An 18159-nucleotide genomic window follows, 5' to 3' on the forward strand; every position below is an offset into this window, starting at 1 on the left:
GGTTTCTCATCTCCATTTTTAAGAGAATCCAAATAGGAAGAGAGTGAAAAAAGAATGAGGTCAATCCGAGTTCGGACGAAAACGTTACGGCCAAAACAAGTTTACCGAATATCGACGTCAAGTATGCATACGGGTTTGCAAACGAATTTTCGTATCCTGGAGCAGTATGCAGACGAGGTTTGCGAACTTAAACCCCTGGATTTTGGTTATAAATGATGTTATGCATACTTGGTATGTGTACCATGAAGTCCAAACATCCCGAACTAATGTGTTGACTTTGGAGGTTGATATACTTTGCTCTTTCGAACCTTAACTACCGGTGAAGGTATTTCACTTTTGCCATCAGTGGAAACCTTTTGTTGAAAAGAATCACTAGCCTTGACAAATTTTACCTCTTTGCTAATACTTGGAGCATTTATTCCCTTATAGCCCAATCCTCGTGTATCACGATGATTTTTACTTGCTCCTAGCATAGTGGTTAATTTGCTTGAACTAGTATTGAACTTTTTCAAGTCATCTTCCAACATCTTGATTTTATCAAGAGTAGAAGCTAAATTATCCTCAAGGCGTTTTTATCGAGCGAGACAAGCACTTTCTCTGTCATCAAAACTAATTTGTTGAGAGTTAAACCTTGCTTCAGATTCTGCAAGTTTCTCTTCCAAAAAAATTACTTTTGATAAAGATTATCACATTCAAGTGACTTGATACGTAGGTTTTCCTCAGAATCCTTGAGGATCGATTCGTTAGAACGCGATTCGAAAAATAAACACCTGCGTAACATCTTCTCAATTTCTTGTTTTCTCGACAGAGAGGAGTCAGAAGAGGTGAGACATGAGAAGTTGTAATCTTCTTCATATTCCACGAATCCAAAAACTTAACTCTGAGACTTCCTCATCAACATCTCTATCAATATCTGAATCACCTTCCTCGAAAAGTTCATCCAACTGTTCTTCTAGTAGAGTTTCCCAATCAACAGTTTTTACATCAAGAGAATGTTTAGATATTGACTTAGTTGTGATAGTTCTCTCAGGTGAATCCAAGCTTTTAGAATCATCTGGTAGTTTCTGAACTGGTACGTTGTTAGAGATAGACTCGTCCATAATCAGATCGCTACAAACACATACTTATAAGGTCTTTAACGTGTTTGCCTTCTCTGATACCAATTGAAAAAGCAGGTTTACAACAACCACACCCAACAATTCGATTAGCAATCTGTATGGACAAACTCCAATATACTTTCTAGAGAATCAACTAGACAGTCAGACTCAATCTAGATAAAAAGTATATCAAAGAGTTTATATCTCAATATCTCAATTTGATCTTTACTCAAGCAAATAGAAATCTGCGAGTCTTTATCAAAGAGACATAACTTGGATGGTACCAAAGACCAATATCCAAGTGTCAATCAATTTAAATCAACAACCAAAAGGTCGGATATTCTAATTGATTGAACAACGCACAACCTGTGATATTTCAATTATATAAACAAATATAATGCGGAAAAGAAATAACACAGACGCCGGAATTTTGTTAACGAGGAAACCGCAAATGCAGAAAACCCCGGAACCTAGTCCTGATTGAACACACACTGTATTAATCCGCTACAGACACTAGCCTACTCCAATTTAACTTTGGTCTGGACTGTAGTTGAACCCCAATCAATCTCACACTGATCCAAGGTACGGTTATGCTCCTACGCCTCTGATCCCAGCAGGATGCTACGTACTTGATTCCCTTAGCTGATCTCACCCACAACTAAGAGTTGCTAAGACCCAAAGTCGAAGAATTTAATAAACAAATCTGTATCATACAGAAAAGTCTACGGTAATAGATAAATCCGTCTCCCACGAATATACCTACGAGTTTTGTTCCGTCTTTTGATAAATCAAAGTGAACAGGAACCAATCAATAAACCGGTCTTGTATTCCCGAAGAACAGCCTAGTATTATTGATCACCTCACAATAATATTAATCGACGCAGCGAAAAAAGATATTGTGGAATCATAAACGATGAAACGAAGTGTTTGTGATTACTTTTCTATCTTTCCTATCGGAGATATAAAATCTCAAGCCAATTATTTCAATTGTACTCGTACGATAGAAACAACAAGATCAGATCACACAACTACAAGAAAAGTAGTATCTGTCTGGCTTCACAATCCCAATGAAGTCTTTAAGTCGTTGTTGATGGTGGATTTTCATTTGAGGCTAAAATTGTAAAATCCAAAAATTAAGCGTTGACATCCTGCAAAGGATAAAGCCACTAATAAAATGATGAATACTTCTTCACTTCGCTAATTCATCCAGGTTGGAGCATGTAGTAACAATCTCTTATACCCTGTGAATTTATAGCGTTATCAATTAATACATGACTATTCTTGTATTTCTTGTTCCGCTGAACTCTCATTATTAGTGCGGCATGACGACTGAGTGTTTCTCTCAGCAGAGTAACATAAATCTCCAAACGTTGATAATGAGGTATGCACGAAATACTCGTACAGGCTACATCTCTCGATGTGTTATACTAGCCCGACTAAACATATTTAAATCTGGACTGTCCATATCAGTCTCAGAAACAATCACGGCCACACAAGTCGGTCGCACGATTTAACCAGCCTAGACGATCCTCAGCAGGATCAGGCTACTACATTAATGTCCACCAGCAGGCCCACTTATGCCCTGGTCGGTCGAATACCTACCATGCCTCCCAAACTACCACCGAACACCATCCTGAAGTTGGATGTCCAGACTGGTATGGAGCATCTTGGAGGAATCGTACAAACAAAGGCCGCCTATGGCAGTCTCAAGTTCATCACGTCCGTCCAACTTCACCGGCATGGTTGGACGGTGTGGATCAACCCAAAGCTGGTCGAACAAGCGTCGTGGTGTACACCGGCGGACCTTCTTCCTACCTGCATGACCGACTCTTCCTTAACCTGACCATATTGCAATATACGGTTGTCCGAAGTTGTGTCAGCGTGAAGAATTGAGGGTCGCAGGAAATTCCGCTAAAAGTCCCAAATTGATCACGACCATCCAATTTCACCGGCATGATTGGATGGCTTAGATCGGACCAATAGACACCAGGCAGGTATTGGCGCGTTCACCACCGGCCCAACGTGGTCCCCACATGGTCGGCCTCCCCAAAAGAGAAGCGTGGCTTGCCAATTCGTCCAGCCAAAGCAGCGTGGACGTGAAACCCTAATTAGGGTTTGCGACACATCACATGTGTCGCAAATCAGTCTCAACAATCCATCTTCGCAGGCATAGATGGAGGGTGTGGATGTAGATTCAAAGGGCCCAGAGCATGTCAACAAAATCACCATGGGCCCGCCTACATACATGACTAATCGGTCAAGACCAACTATGGTTGGTCGTCTCGATTCGTGCGCCCAAACTAGGCATGGCCACGCGTTTTCAACTGCAAATCAATCTCAGCCGCTCCTCTTTGCCAGAAAAATTGAGTGGCTTAGATTGCATCTCCATGGGACAGTGAGGTACAGACACCTACACCAGCATGCCGTCTACACGCATGCCCAATCGTCCCTTCCAAAAACGTGTCCCATGCTTGGATTCGACCAAGCTAAAGGTTGGTGTTCGAGCACCTCCTAAACCCTAATCCGACGGTCGCAGATGTGGGTCGCAAACCATCTTGTCCGTCCAACTTCACTAGCTTGGACGGACAACCTAAGACATGATTTAGGAGACCAGTGAGGTATCACCACGATCACCGTCCACCACTCTTCCACATAAAGTGATCAGCCAAGTCAGGACTTACATGTACAGCCTCCAAACGATCACTCGAAGATGGATGGACGTGATGTTATTTTAAGATGCTTAATCCGCGACTTAATCCGTTAAGCCTTAAAACAGTGATGCTTCACACATGCTGAATATATTCGATGCATTACCTGCATAAAATACACACGATACTTCAGAAGTATTGACTTCCTAAATAACTTAGTTGTTTAATCTAGCATCACATGCTACTTTTTGTGGGTCCCACGATCCATACATTCGAGACATCAAACATGTCACAAACTTGGGGATACTTACTGGGGTATTGGTCTGGCGGTTTACAGCGTGCAGCGCACAACGCGCCATCACAAGAACGTGTCAGGAAGACATGGACGGTTAGTGATGATGGGAGAAGTGCGCAAGACTGATCGTGTGATACTAACACACGCAACTCCACTACTCTATCACTCCACTTTCTCCACTTCCCATGAGAGACATGGGTTAGGCTCAATGACTTGTATAAATAGGTTCTCCTCCTTATTTCCAAGACAGAACAGGACAACAGAAACCAAGTGTTTATACAACCGTATCCAAACACCAGAACTGATAGCTTACATTCTGCAAGCCAGTTCAGCTTTCTGATACAAGTCATACATAGCCAACACCTCCACAATCTCAACACCTTCTTCGCTTCCCTCCTTAAGATCAACCCCATCTCCTTCACTTTGTGACCGAAGCAAGTCTGGAACGACGATTTCTTGGTTTAGGCTGGAGTTGTACAGATTGATTTATCGAATCACAAGCACTCCCGTGCAGTGCATTTGTTTAGGTTTTAGATTCATTTATCATCCACACACCCCAGATTACCAAAACCAGCAGAAATAGTTTTCACCCATAAACAGTCGTTAACCTGGTTTCAGAAGAAGAAACCAAAGGTTAAAGGAGAATCGAATCTATCTATCCAACTAGTATCACAAGTAAGGTGTGGGGATTAGGTTTCCCAGTTTCTAGAGTTCTCCCTTATATAGTTTTCAATTCAGGGTTTGCAATCAATGTTAGCTTTGTTACAAAGCATTCAATATTTACCGAAAACCTGATTAGATTCAAGCTAATATTTCTCAACTGTTGGATCGAAAACTTAGCTTGTTACACACAAATGAAATGTCAAATTTTGGGTTTACGAACCGTTCCCAAACATTAACATTTGTTGGTTCAATAATAGTTAACAATATGGTTAGCCATATGATTACTTTCATATCAACCATATTCTTCTTCTTCACCATAACTAGTTCAAATGACTCAAATGAACTAGTTAGAGAGTTGTTCAATTGCTTATATCTTATGTAACTACACAAGACACAATCGAAGGTAAAACGGTTTGATTCACTCGAATCGGTTCATGAACTTTATAGCCACGGTTTGCAAAAGCATTCCTTAGTTTAAATAAACATGAGTTCAAGAACAACCAGTTTTAGATATAACCTGCTCAAGTTCACGGACTGGGCTCGCGGACTTAAGATCATGGAAGGAGTTCACAAACTCCAGCAGAAATTCTCGGGTCGAGAACTTCCGCCAGTTCGCGGACTTGGCTCACGCCACTTCCATTTCTCTTGATCAACAAAGTTCGCAAACTTTGGTTCAAGGAATAAGGACTTATACATATATGTGTTTCTACAACAATGCTTATATCCTACTAATGCTTATGTAATCTAAACTCTTATTTAAATCATTGAAACATTCTCAGAGGACGGATATAACCGGTATTCACAGACCATTTTTCGTCAGAGAAATTTTCAAAGTGATTGAAACATAACATGACTTTCGTCACTAGGTAAAGATGAATTCGGCTAAAGCGAAAGATTACCAACACATATTTCAAGAAATAGATAGGCGAGATAAACTCGTCTCGAAATAGAAAATGTGCATAATGAAAGTCTATATATCAAAACGACTTTTGTCTCAAGAGTAGGAGATAGAATAGATATACTTTTGAGTGACAGATAAGTTCAAGTCTCCACATAAGTTTTAGTCGATGAAGATCCACCAGTTCCTTGAGTAGTACTTCGTCTTATATGATGATTGCCATGGAGTTCTTGAGCTCAACTACACTTTCTATCCTAGTCCGAGACCTTTAGTTATGTAGGCTAGAAATCAAGACTTATATTTTTGATCACTAACATTGACAAACATGCTTGAGATAGCAACGCATGCGAGTTCGACCGGATCAATGCTCTAATATTATCATGTCCTTCTAAATTCTTAGTTGAGTTTCTACAGACTTTAGAATCTAAATCTTTGGATCCCGCCTATGAGGAAGTGCACCCTATGAAAATATTTTATCTAGACCCTTTCATAGATCCTGAACCCGTACCACAACTAGATGTAGTTGTCTTAAACAAGAAACTATACAAGGGTGTGCTTTATTTGTTTATTTTCTTGGCAGGTTGCAGATTCCTTTTACTTGTGATAGCTTTGTTTGGTTTTGATGATCCACAAATATTTCGGCTATTACTTTATAATTTTATGAGGTGACTAATCCTTTCTGTTAGAGCATGGCTCGTTTGAACCCACCAAGCGTTAGTATGTCAAGTTTGATTGTCATATTTTAGTGAAGCAAAACTCATGTTAGGAGTCGCTTGATTATATACTAGAGTCAACTTCGTATAGGTTAGCTTGAAAGTATTAGAATATGAGACATTACAATTATTGTGAAGTCTTGAAGATGTGAAGAAGCAAGGAGATACAACGACAACAATCATCCTTCCACTTGAGGTTAGTGATATTTGACTTGAACTGTTTCATTCCCTAACGTATCTTTCAAGTCGTGCATATTGAAAACATAACTGCGAAGCATATTTGAACTCTAGATAGACATAGTATTAAGGAATACAATACGAGGTTTATTGCTTAACCATTAAACTTTGTAGATAAGACATCGCCATAATCATGCTATATAGACTGGATCATACACATTTGATATTTCGAGCCGAGTATATCTCGCCTATCTATATCTCGAAATCATGTGTTGGTAAAGCTTTAGTGACGAAAGTCATGAAAAGTTTCAATTACTTTGATAATTGCTCTGACGCGAAACGATCTGTGAATAACGGCTATATAACGTCCTCTGAGAATGTCTCAATGATTGGAATGAGAGTTTAGATTACATAACCATGTATTCCTTAATCCGAAGTTTCCGAACTTTGTTGATTGAGAGAAACCGGAGGAATTGACTTTGCCAAGTCCGCGAACCCAATCCGCGAACTCAGTCCGCGAAGTCTGATAAACACAAGAGTACTCTATGGACAAGAGTACTATTGTTTAGCACAACTTACTAGTGTTAACTCTCATTCACAATAGTACTCTTGTACATAGAGTACTCTTGTGTTTATCAGACTTCGCAGACAGAGTTCGCAGACTGGGTTCACGGACTTGAAAAAGCCAATTCCTCCGATTTCTCTCAATCAACAAAGTTCGAAAACTTCGGATTAAGGAACACAATGGTATGTAATCTAAACTCTCATTCCAATCATTGAGACATTCTCAGAGGACGTTATATAACCGTTATTCACAGACCGTTTCGCGTCAGAGCAATTCTCAAAGTAATTGAAAATTTTCATGACTTTCGTCACTAGGTGAAGATAAACTTGATAAAAGCGAAACACTTTACCAACACATGATTTCGAGATATAGATAGGCGAGATATACTCGGCTCGAAATATCAAATGTGTATGATCCAGTCTATATAGCATACGACTTTTGTCTCATAAGAAGTAGGGATAGAAGAGATAGACTTTTGAGTGATAGATAAGTTCAAGTCTCCACATACCTTTTTGTTGATGAGGTTCCACGGTTCCTTGAGTAGATCTTCGTCGTTGTATGATGAATCACCATGAAGTCCTTGAGCTCAACTACACTTTTCTATCCTATTCCAGACTTAGCTATGTAGGCTAGAAATCAAGACTCATAGTTTTGATCAATAACATTGACAAACATGCTTGAGATAGCAACGCATGCGAGTTTGACCGAGCTATGCTCTAACAATCTCCCCCTTTGTCAATTTTAGTGACAAAACTATTAATACATATGGAATACAAAAAAGATAAACTTTTGCGGGTCCTATTCCATAGTCTAATCTTCAACGTTCCCTGAAATCTTCGTTCTTCCTAGTACTCCAATGATCCCAAAGGTTGTAAGTTTAGCATCACCGTTGTTGAAGATCTGTAGCTATAACAATGAGAGAAATCGAGATTCTTGATCATCATTATACAGTGACATAGTATTATTATGTAACATGAAAGTCCAATTGCATCACGACTTTAACAATAATACTACGGTGATATGTATCACTCCCCCTTAGTCAATACTCCATCTCGATTATGGAAACCACTCCCCCTTACACAATGATCCGAAAACCATATGTATTTGTAGTGTGAACTACAATATTTCTCCCCCTTTTTGTCAATAAAATTGGCAAAGGTACAAGAACGGGCTCATAATGAAATTTCCACAAGAGACATTTCATAGACTAAAAGAAAAATACATACCAACTTAATTTAGATGCAATCATAAAGTCGAAGCTAAATGCATTCATCAAGGAGTTTTAAGATACAAGATAAACCCTATAAAATTCCACAGCCACACACCCCGCAAGATATTACCATTATTCAATTGGACTTTTCTAAAAAGGTATGTCTATAAACTTGATCAAGTTTTATGTTTTTACTTGTTTGAGTACTTATAATGATCAATGTACCTTGATTATCGTTCATTTCTACCTAACTTGATCTGTGTTTGAGGTTCTTAAATGTTTAGGTTTGAAAACATGAGTTCGGGATGTTTGGACTTCATGGTACACATACCAAGTATGCATAACATCATTTAAAACCAAAATCCAGGGGTTTAAGTTCGCAAACCCAGTTTGCAAACTTTTTTAGTCATGAAAATTCGTTTGTGAACCCGTATGCATACTTGCCTGTAGACGACGATATTCGGTAAACTTGTTTTGGCCGTATTATCTTCGTCCGAACTCGGAATGACCTCATTCTTTTTGAATTCTCTTTATTTTTGAATTCTCTTTAAAATGGAGTTGACAAACCTTGAATTTGGATGAGTTAAGATTGGTATTTGTCCCATCTTTTGTTTTGAGTGTTTTGCTATGTTTCATCGCACTTGGTCCAATTATCTTGGACTTGGGCACTTGGATTCTTGGAGTACTACTATTCTAAGCTCATTTGTAGCTTTAACAAGAATATTTTTGGTGAATCACAAAGAAGGAAGTTCAAGAATGGGCAGTAGTACGCATTACTATGGAATCTTGAATGTTCACAATCATTTTATGTGAACTACGATGCATGGTCGTTAATGACTTTGTATGATCTTATTTGTTAATAAAATCTTTTTATACGCCTTTGGTAGCTATTCTTGGTATAAATCCAGGAAAAAAAAGATTGATTCTACCCTCTAAGGACAAATCATCTTATATGTGCATTACGAGTTTGTCATGATGCCTATGAAACTTCTTATGAGAATTTATTCTTGCTTTTGAGAAGGATTACTAGAGTTTGGAATAGCCATTATTGTGATTACACATAGCTATGCCCAACGATTTCATCTTCATGTTTTTAGATTTATTTGTTTAAATTCTAAAACTTTTTTGGAGGATGATTGTTTGCAGTATTTAATCTTTTTGATTTGTTATATTGCAACTTGTTATGGGATATTGGTGTTTACGTCCGTGAACTATGTTGTCCCATATTTTGTCAAAATTAAAGTCATTCATAAATTGATATTCGTATTGATGAAAGGACGAATGGACTTTTGACAATCAAAAAAGTTATGCCTATGCAGTCATTTATTTGATGGAAAATAGGATGAAATCTTTTGTTTGACAAGGATAAAGTATATTATGTCGTTATGCAGATAGTGATGGAAAATAGAATAGATCCTTGTATGTTATCCACGGTATTGATCTTCATTGATCCATTTTGTTATGTTTTACCGTGAAGGCTCCATTGTGTATATATCTTATGTTGAGCACCTTACAACTATGTAGATTAATATTGGCCTTGTTGGTTGTTCCATGAGATGCTATATGTTGAGCATTCTTGAACTAAATTAATCATCTTGATTGGTTATTTAGTTATTTGATCTGAAAGTCTTCTTTTGTCGAGAAAAATCTTTTGACAATTAAATTAATTGCTTCGGTGATTAGTTTGGTTGTGTATTCCAATTAGATTAATTATAGGTTCTCTTGTAATTAATCTAGTTGAGTTTTTCATATATTCCACAAGTTCTTGTGTTGAGTATATGAACGTCTATACTAATCATGTTCTATCGGCTAATGTTGTCGTATATTCTGTAAGTTTTTCCTTATGTTGAGTATGTGAACGATTAAGTTAGTCGTCTCTGTATGATTACCTCAGTCGTAGCTCGATAAGTTTACTTATGTTGGGCACTTTCAATTAAATTGATCACTTTTGTGGTTTGATTTAGTTGTGTATTCCAATTAAATTAATCATGGGTTTTCTTGTGATTAATTTGGTTGAGTTTTGGATATAGAAAACCATTTCTATGGTTTTTGGTGTCCAATTAAAAAAAAAATCCTTCTTTTCTTTCGAAATTAAGTCGCTCTTGTTGTTCTTTCGGGAATGAAATCAAATGGGGGAGAGTTCTTTTGAACTTGTGCTTAATGGTAATATCTTAAGGGGTGTGCGGCTGTGGAATTTTATAGGGTTATCTTGTATCTTAAAACTCCTTGATGAATGCATTTAGCTTCGGCTTTATGATTGCATCTAAATTAAGTTGGTATGTATTTTTATTTTAGTGTATGAAATGTCTCTTGTGGAAATTTCATTATGATCCCCGTTCTTGTACCTTTGCCAATTTTATTGACAAAAAGGGGGAGAAATATTGTAGTTCACACTACAAATACATATGGTTTTCGGATCATTGTGTAAGGGGGAGTGGTTTCCATAATCGAGATGGAGTATTGACTAAGGGGAAGTGATACATATCATCGTAGTATTATTGTTAAAGTCGTGATGCAATTGGACTTTGATGTTACATAATAATACTATGTCACTGTATAATGATGATCGAGAATCTCGATTTCTCTCATTTTTATACCTACGGATCTTCAACAACGGTGATGCTAAACTTACAACCTTTGGGATCATTGGAGTACTTGGAAGGACGAAGATTTCAGGGAACGTTGAAGATTAGACTATGGAATAGGACCCACTAAAGTTTATCTTTTTTGTATTCCATATATATTAATAATTTTGTCAATAAAATTGACAAAGGGGGAGATTTTTAGAGCATAGATCGGTCGACCTCGCATGCGTTGCTATCTCAAGCATGTTTGTCAATGTTAGTGATCAAAACTATGAGTCTTGATTTCTAGCCTACATAGATAAGTCTCGAACTAGGATAAAAAAGTGTAGTTGAGCTCAAGGACTTCATGGCGATTCGTCATACAACGACGAAGATCTACTCAAGGAACCATGGAACTTCATCAACAAAAAGGTATGTGGAGACTTGAACTTATCTATCACTCAAAAGTCTATCTATTCTATCTCCTACTTCTTATGAGACAAAAGTCATATGCTATATAGACTGGATCATACACATTTGATATTTCGAGCCGAGTATATCTCGCCTATCTATATCTCAAAATCATGTGTTGGTAAAGTGTTTCGCTTTGATCAAGCTTATCTTCACCTAGTGACGAAAGTTATGAAAAGTTTCAATTACTTTGAGAATTTCTCTGACGCTAGATGTCTCCTTTATATAAACGTGTGGGGATTAGTTTTGTCCAATGCTAGATGTCCAATGCTAGATGTCTCCAATGCTATTCACCGTTAGATGAAAACCTAATTTAGATCCAAGCTAATATTTCTCAACCGTTAGATCGAAATCTTAGCTTGTCACACACACTTGAGATATACGTTTACTGGGTTTTTGAAAACCGTGCCCAAACGTGTAATTGTATGTTGGTTCAACATAGTAACCCAAAAGCTTAACCATATGAGCATTTCATATTAAACTTGTTCTTCTTCACCATAAGTAGTTCAATTGACTCAAATTAACTAGTTAGAGAGTTGTTCAATTGCTATGAGATCTTATGTAACTACACAAGACACAATTGAAACAAAGGTGATTCGATTCAATTGAATCGGCTCATGAACTTTATAGCCACGGTTTGCATACTGCATTCCTTAGTAATTTAAGTTTCATGTTCAGAGCACATCTTTAGATCATAACCCACTCAATTACACAAACAAGTTCGCGGACTTAAGGAAACCGGCAGAGTTTTCTAAACTCAGCAGAAAATCTCGGCAAAGAGACTTCCGCCAGTTCGCGTACTAGATTCGCGGACTTGTATGACACGAACGAATTTGGAATCCCAGCAAAATTTCTCGGAACAAGAACTTTCGTTCGCAGACTGAGTTCGCAAACTGAGTTCGCGGACTTGGCAACGCCAATTCGTCCGGTTTCTCTCAATCAACAAAGTTTGCAAACTTAGGATTAAGGAATAGGACTTATGCACATATGTGTTACCACACAATGCTTATATCCATCATTGGTTATATTGACCTAAACTCTCATTCCAACCATTAAAACATTCTTAGAGGACGTTATATAGTTGTTACACTATTTCTCGTCAAAGCGATTTTCAAAGTGATTGAAACATTATGACTTTCGTCATTAGGTGAAGATAAACCCGATCAAAGCGAAACGCTTTACCAACACATGATTTCGAGATATAGATAGGCTAGATATACTCGGATCGAAATATCAAATGTGTATGATCCAGTCTATATAGGATACGACTTTTGTCTCATAAGAAGTAGGAGATAGAAGAGATATACTTTTGAGTGATAGATAAGTTCAAGTCTCCCCATACCTTTTTCTTGATGAAGTTCCACGGTTCCTTGAGTAGATCTTCGTCGTTGTATCATGAATCGCCATGAAGTCCTTGAGCTAAACTACACTTTTCTATCCTAGTCCGAGACTTAGCTATGTAGACTAAAAATCAAGACTCATAGTTTTGATCACTAACATTGACAAACATGCTTGAGATAGCAACGCATGCGAGGTCGACCGAGCTATGCTCTAACAATCTTCCCCTTTGTCAATTTTAGTGACAAAACTATTAATACATATGGAATACAAAAAAGATAAACTTTAGCGGCTCCTATTCCATAGTCTAATCTTCAATGTTCCCTGAAATCTTCGTCCTTCCAAGTACTCCAATGATCCCAAAGGTTGTAAGTTTAGCATCACCGTTGTTGAAGATCCGTAGCTATAACAATGAGAGAAATTGAGATTCTCGATCATCATTATACAGTGACATAGTATTATTATGTAACATCAAAGTCCAATTGCATCACGACTTTAACAATAATACTACGGTGATATGTATTACTCCCCCTTAGTTAATACTCCATCTCACATGAAAACCACTCCCCCTTACACAATGATCCGAAAACCATATGTATATGTAATAGAACTACGACACATTAATTCTCCCCCTTTTTGTCAATAAAATTGGCAAAGGTACAAGAACGGGATCCTAATGAAATTTCCGAGAAGAGACGTTTCATAGACTAAAAGAAAAAATACATACCAATTTAATTTAGATGCAATCATAAAGCCGAAGATAAATGCATTCATCAAGGAGTTTTAAGATACAAGATAACCCCTATAAAATTCCACAGCCGCACACCCCGCAAGATATTACCATTAAGCACAAGTTCAAAAGAACTCTCCCCCATTTGATGTCATTCCCGAAAGAACAACAAGAGCGACCTTAATTTCGAAAGAAAAGAAGGATTTTTAATTGGACACCAAAAACCATAGGAATGATTTTCTATATCCAAAACTCAATCAAATTAATCACAAGAAAACTCATGATTAATTTAATTGGAATACGCAACTAAATCAAAACCACAAAAGTGATCAATTTAATTAATTGTGCTCAATATAAGTAGACTTACGGAGCTATGACTAAGGTAATCATACGGAGATGACTAACTTAATCATTCACGTACTCAGCATAAGGAAAACCTTACGGAATAGACGACTACATTAACCAATAGAACATGATTAGTACAGCCGTTCATATATTCAACACAAGGACTTGTGGAATATACGAATACTCAACTAGACTATTTTACAAGAGAACTTATAATTAATCTAATTGGAAAACACAACCAAACTAATCACAGAAGTAATCAATTTAATTGTCAAATTTTTTTCTCGACAAAAGAAGACTTTCGGAGCAAATAACTAAATAACCAACCAAGATGATTAATTTAGTTCAAAGATGCTCGACATAAAGTACCTTACGGAAAAACCAACAAAGTTAATCACAAAATAATCAACTTAGTTGTATCGTGCTCGACATAAGACACATTATGGAGCCTCACGGTAATGCAAAGAGAATGGATCAATGAAGATCAATACCGTGGAATACATACAAGGATCTATTCTATCTTTCCATCACTATATGCATAATGACATAATAGACTTTATCCTTGTCGCACAAAAGATTTTACCCTATTTTCCATCAAATACATGACTGCATAGGCATAACTTTTGTAATTGTCAAAAGTCCATTCGTCCTTTTATCAATACGAATATCAATTTATGAAGAACTTTACTTTTGACTAGAATATGGGACCTTCAAGTTCACAAACGCAAACAATATATATCCCATAAAAATATTACAATACTTCAAAATCAAACAGATTAATACTGCAATAACATCATTCTTCAAATATTTTTAGAATTTAAAACCAATAAACCTAAAAAATAACACAAGAAGATGAAAACAAAAAATAGTTATGTGTAGTCACAATCTTCGCTATTCAAAGAACTAGTTATTATTCCAACTAATCCAAAAAGAAGACATACTAGGCAACAATCCCTTTGAGAAATTCTTCATCATTCTCGAACTCCTTGTTATCGACAGCCATCGGGGCATAAGGTTCACGGAGATAAGTGTCAATACCCGCGAACTGTCTTGGCTGAAGTGGTCGAATTAGGGTCCTCTGAATTTCCAAAGATTTAGACACGAAAGTCTTTATTTCACAAATCTCCCTTCTTATTTCCTTTAACTCATCAAGAACATCGGAAAACTTCTGAGAGTTAGAAGGAACTTCCCTGGTGTTGATGGTGGATTTTAGTTTAGGGCTAAAATTGTAAAACCAAATTTATACGCTGACATCCTGCAAAGGATAAAGCCACTGATAAGTGATGAATACTTCTTCACTTTAATAATTCACCTAGAATAGAGCATGTGGCAACAATCCAGTATTCTGTGAATTAAATACACAAAATTCATCTAGGTTGGAGCATGTAGCAACAATCCCATATACCCTGTGAATTTACAACATTATTAATTAATGCATGACTACCCTTGTATTTCCTGTGTTGTTCCCGCAGAACTCTTGTTATTAGTGCGGCATGACGACTGAGTGTTGCTCTCAGCAGAGTAACACGGATCTCCAAGTGTTAATAGTGAGGCATGCACGAAATACTCGTACAGGCCACATCTCTCGTTGTGTTATACTAGCCGATTGAGCCCACCTCTCTCGGTGTGTTATACTAGCCCGATTGAGCATACATCTCTCGGTGTGTTATACTAGCCCGATTGAGCATATTTGAATCTGGACTGACAGTCTCAGAAACAATCACGACCACGCAAGTTGGCCGCATGATTTAACCAGCCTAGACGATCCTCATCAGGAGCAGGCTACCATCTTAATGACCACCAGCGGGCCCGTTTATGCCCTGGTCAGTCGAATACATACCACGCCTCCTAAACAACCACCAAACACCAGCCTAGAGTAGGATGGTTGGGCTGGTATGGAGCAGCTTCGAAAACATGTACGCACAAGACTGCCAATGTGGGTCTCAAACAGATCGCAGACATCCAACCTCACCGGCATGGTTGGAAGGCATAGATCGTCCCATGGCCGGTTGGACAAGCGTTTTCCTGCACACCGGCGAGCCCCCTTTACGCCTGCATAATCGACCACCTCACGACCTAGCCAGGGAGAAGCAAACGCTCGCCCAAAGTTCGGCGGGCGTGATGCTTTAAGGGTCACAGGAAATTCCACTAAAGGTCTTAAATTGATCAAGACCATCCAACCTCACCAGCATGTTTGGATGGCTTAGATCATACCCATTGCCGTCAGGCAGGTATTTGCATGTTCACCACCGGCCCAATGTGGGCCCCATATGGTCGGCCTCCCCAAAAGAGGAGCGTAGCTTTCCAATTCGTCCAGCCAAAGTAGCGTGGACATGAAACCCTAATTAGGATTTGAGGCATATCACATGTGTCGCAAATCAGTCGCGACCATCCATCTTCGCAGGCATAGATGGAGGGTGTAGATGTAGACTCAAAGGGTCCCAAGCATGTCAACACAATCGCTGTGGGACCGTCTACATGCGTGACCAATCGGCCAAGGCCGACCATGGCTAGATTCCTCGATTCGTGCGCCAAAACTAGGCATGATCGCGCGGTTCCAATTGCAAACCGATCTCAACCACTCAACTTTGCCGGAAAATCGAGTGGCTTAGATCACATCTCCATGGGACAGTGAGGTACGGACGTGTACACCGGCAAGCCGTCTACACGCATGCCCGGTCGGTGTTTCCAATAACATCTCCCATGCATGGATTCGACCAAGATGAAAGAAGGTACTTGCGCACCTCCTAAACCCTAATCTGACGGTCGCAGATGTGGGTCGCATGTCATCTCGTCCGTCCAACTTCGCCAGCTTGGACGGACAGCCTAAGATTGGAGTTAGGAAACCAGTGAGGCATCACCACGATCACCGTCCACCACTCTTCCATATGGGGTGATCGGCCAAATCAGGGCTTTCCTGTATGGCCTCCAAACGATCACTCGAAGATGGCTGGACGTGATGCTATTTTAAGACGCTTAAATTCGTGACTTACTCCGTTAAGCCTTAAAACAGCCATGCATCATACATGCTGAATATATTTGATGCATTACCTGCATAAAATACACACGATATTTCATAAATATCGACTTCCTAAATAACTTAGTTATTTAATCTAGCATCACATGCTACTTTCTGTGGGTGCCACATCCACACATTCGAGACATCAAGCATGTCACAAACTGGGGGATACATACTGGGGTATTGGTCTGGCGGTTTACAGCGTGCAGCGTGCAACGCGCCATCACAAGAACGTGTCAGGAAGACATGGACGGTTAGTGATGATGGGAGAAGTGGGCAAGACTGGTCGTGTGACACTAACACACAACTCCACTACTCCATCACTCCACTTCCTCCACTTCCCATGAGAGACGTGGGTTAGGCTCAATGACTTGTATAAATAGGTTCTCCTCCCTATTTCCAAAGAATAGACAAGACAGAAATCAAGTGTTGATACAACGTATTCAAACACCTAGAGCTGATTGCTTACATTATTGCAAGCCAGTTCGATATTCTGATACAAGTCATAAACAGCCAACACCTTCACGATCTCAACACCTTCTTCGCTTCCCTCCCTAAGAACAACCCCATCTCCTTCACTTTGTAACCGAAGCAAGTCTGGGACGCCTATTTCTTGGTTTAGGCCAGAATTGTACAAATTGATCTCTTGAATCAAAAGCACTCCCGTTCTGTGCATTTGTTTAGGGTTTAGATTCATTTCTCATCCACACACCCCAAATCACAAAAACCAGCAGAAATAGTTTTCACCCATAAACAATTGGCGACCACAGTGGGAGATCAATCTCTCGGTTGTGAAGTCAATTTCTTCAATACCAATTCTACTTTACTGATTTCAAAAATGGTAGATATTAGGTCTGGATCAACAACCAATCCTGGCGGGACTAGCGCTGACAACACTCTCGGTGTTGATATCCCAATCGGTGGTGTCACCATGCATCCAGTTAATACCATCAATGTATCTCGTGGAATTACTTCCTCTACTACCAGCACCAGCGGAGCAGGAGGAGATATTCCATTGGGCATGACACCTCCTATCACCAGAGCCAGAGAAGCCACAAACCCTGGCATCTCTTCAAGTGTAACGCCTCCAGCCGTCACCAGAGCAACTGCCACTCCTCCATCGGGACGAGGAGATGGAAGAGCCAGAGGAGGACAACCCTCTATTACCATGGTGGATTTGATGGAGAGACAAGAAGTTCTCGCAAGGGAATAAACGTACATGGCTACAACTCAGAAAGAGGTACTCACTTTTCTTAAGACATTAACTTATCGATTTCCACAAGAGCCGCGACAGCCCCTGGAGCCAACAAGGAACACATTCAACGCACTCGGAGAAGGTACTTCAGCGGCGCGGGCCTACATGGACCTGATCAAAGAAGCGACATCAGATATGAGCGGTCCTGTCATGGAGACTCCTACACTGGGG

Source organism: Papaver somniferum, chromosome 5, assembly GCF_003573695.1.
Source record: "Papaver somniferum cultivar HN1 chromosome 5, ASM357369v1, whole genome shotgun sequence".
Classification (NCBI taxonomy): domain Eukaryota; kingdom Viridiplantae; phylum Streptophyta; class Magnoliopsida; order Ranunculales; family Papaveraceae; genus Papaver; species Papaver somniferum.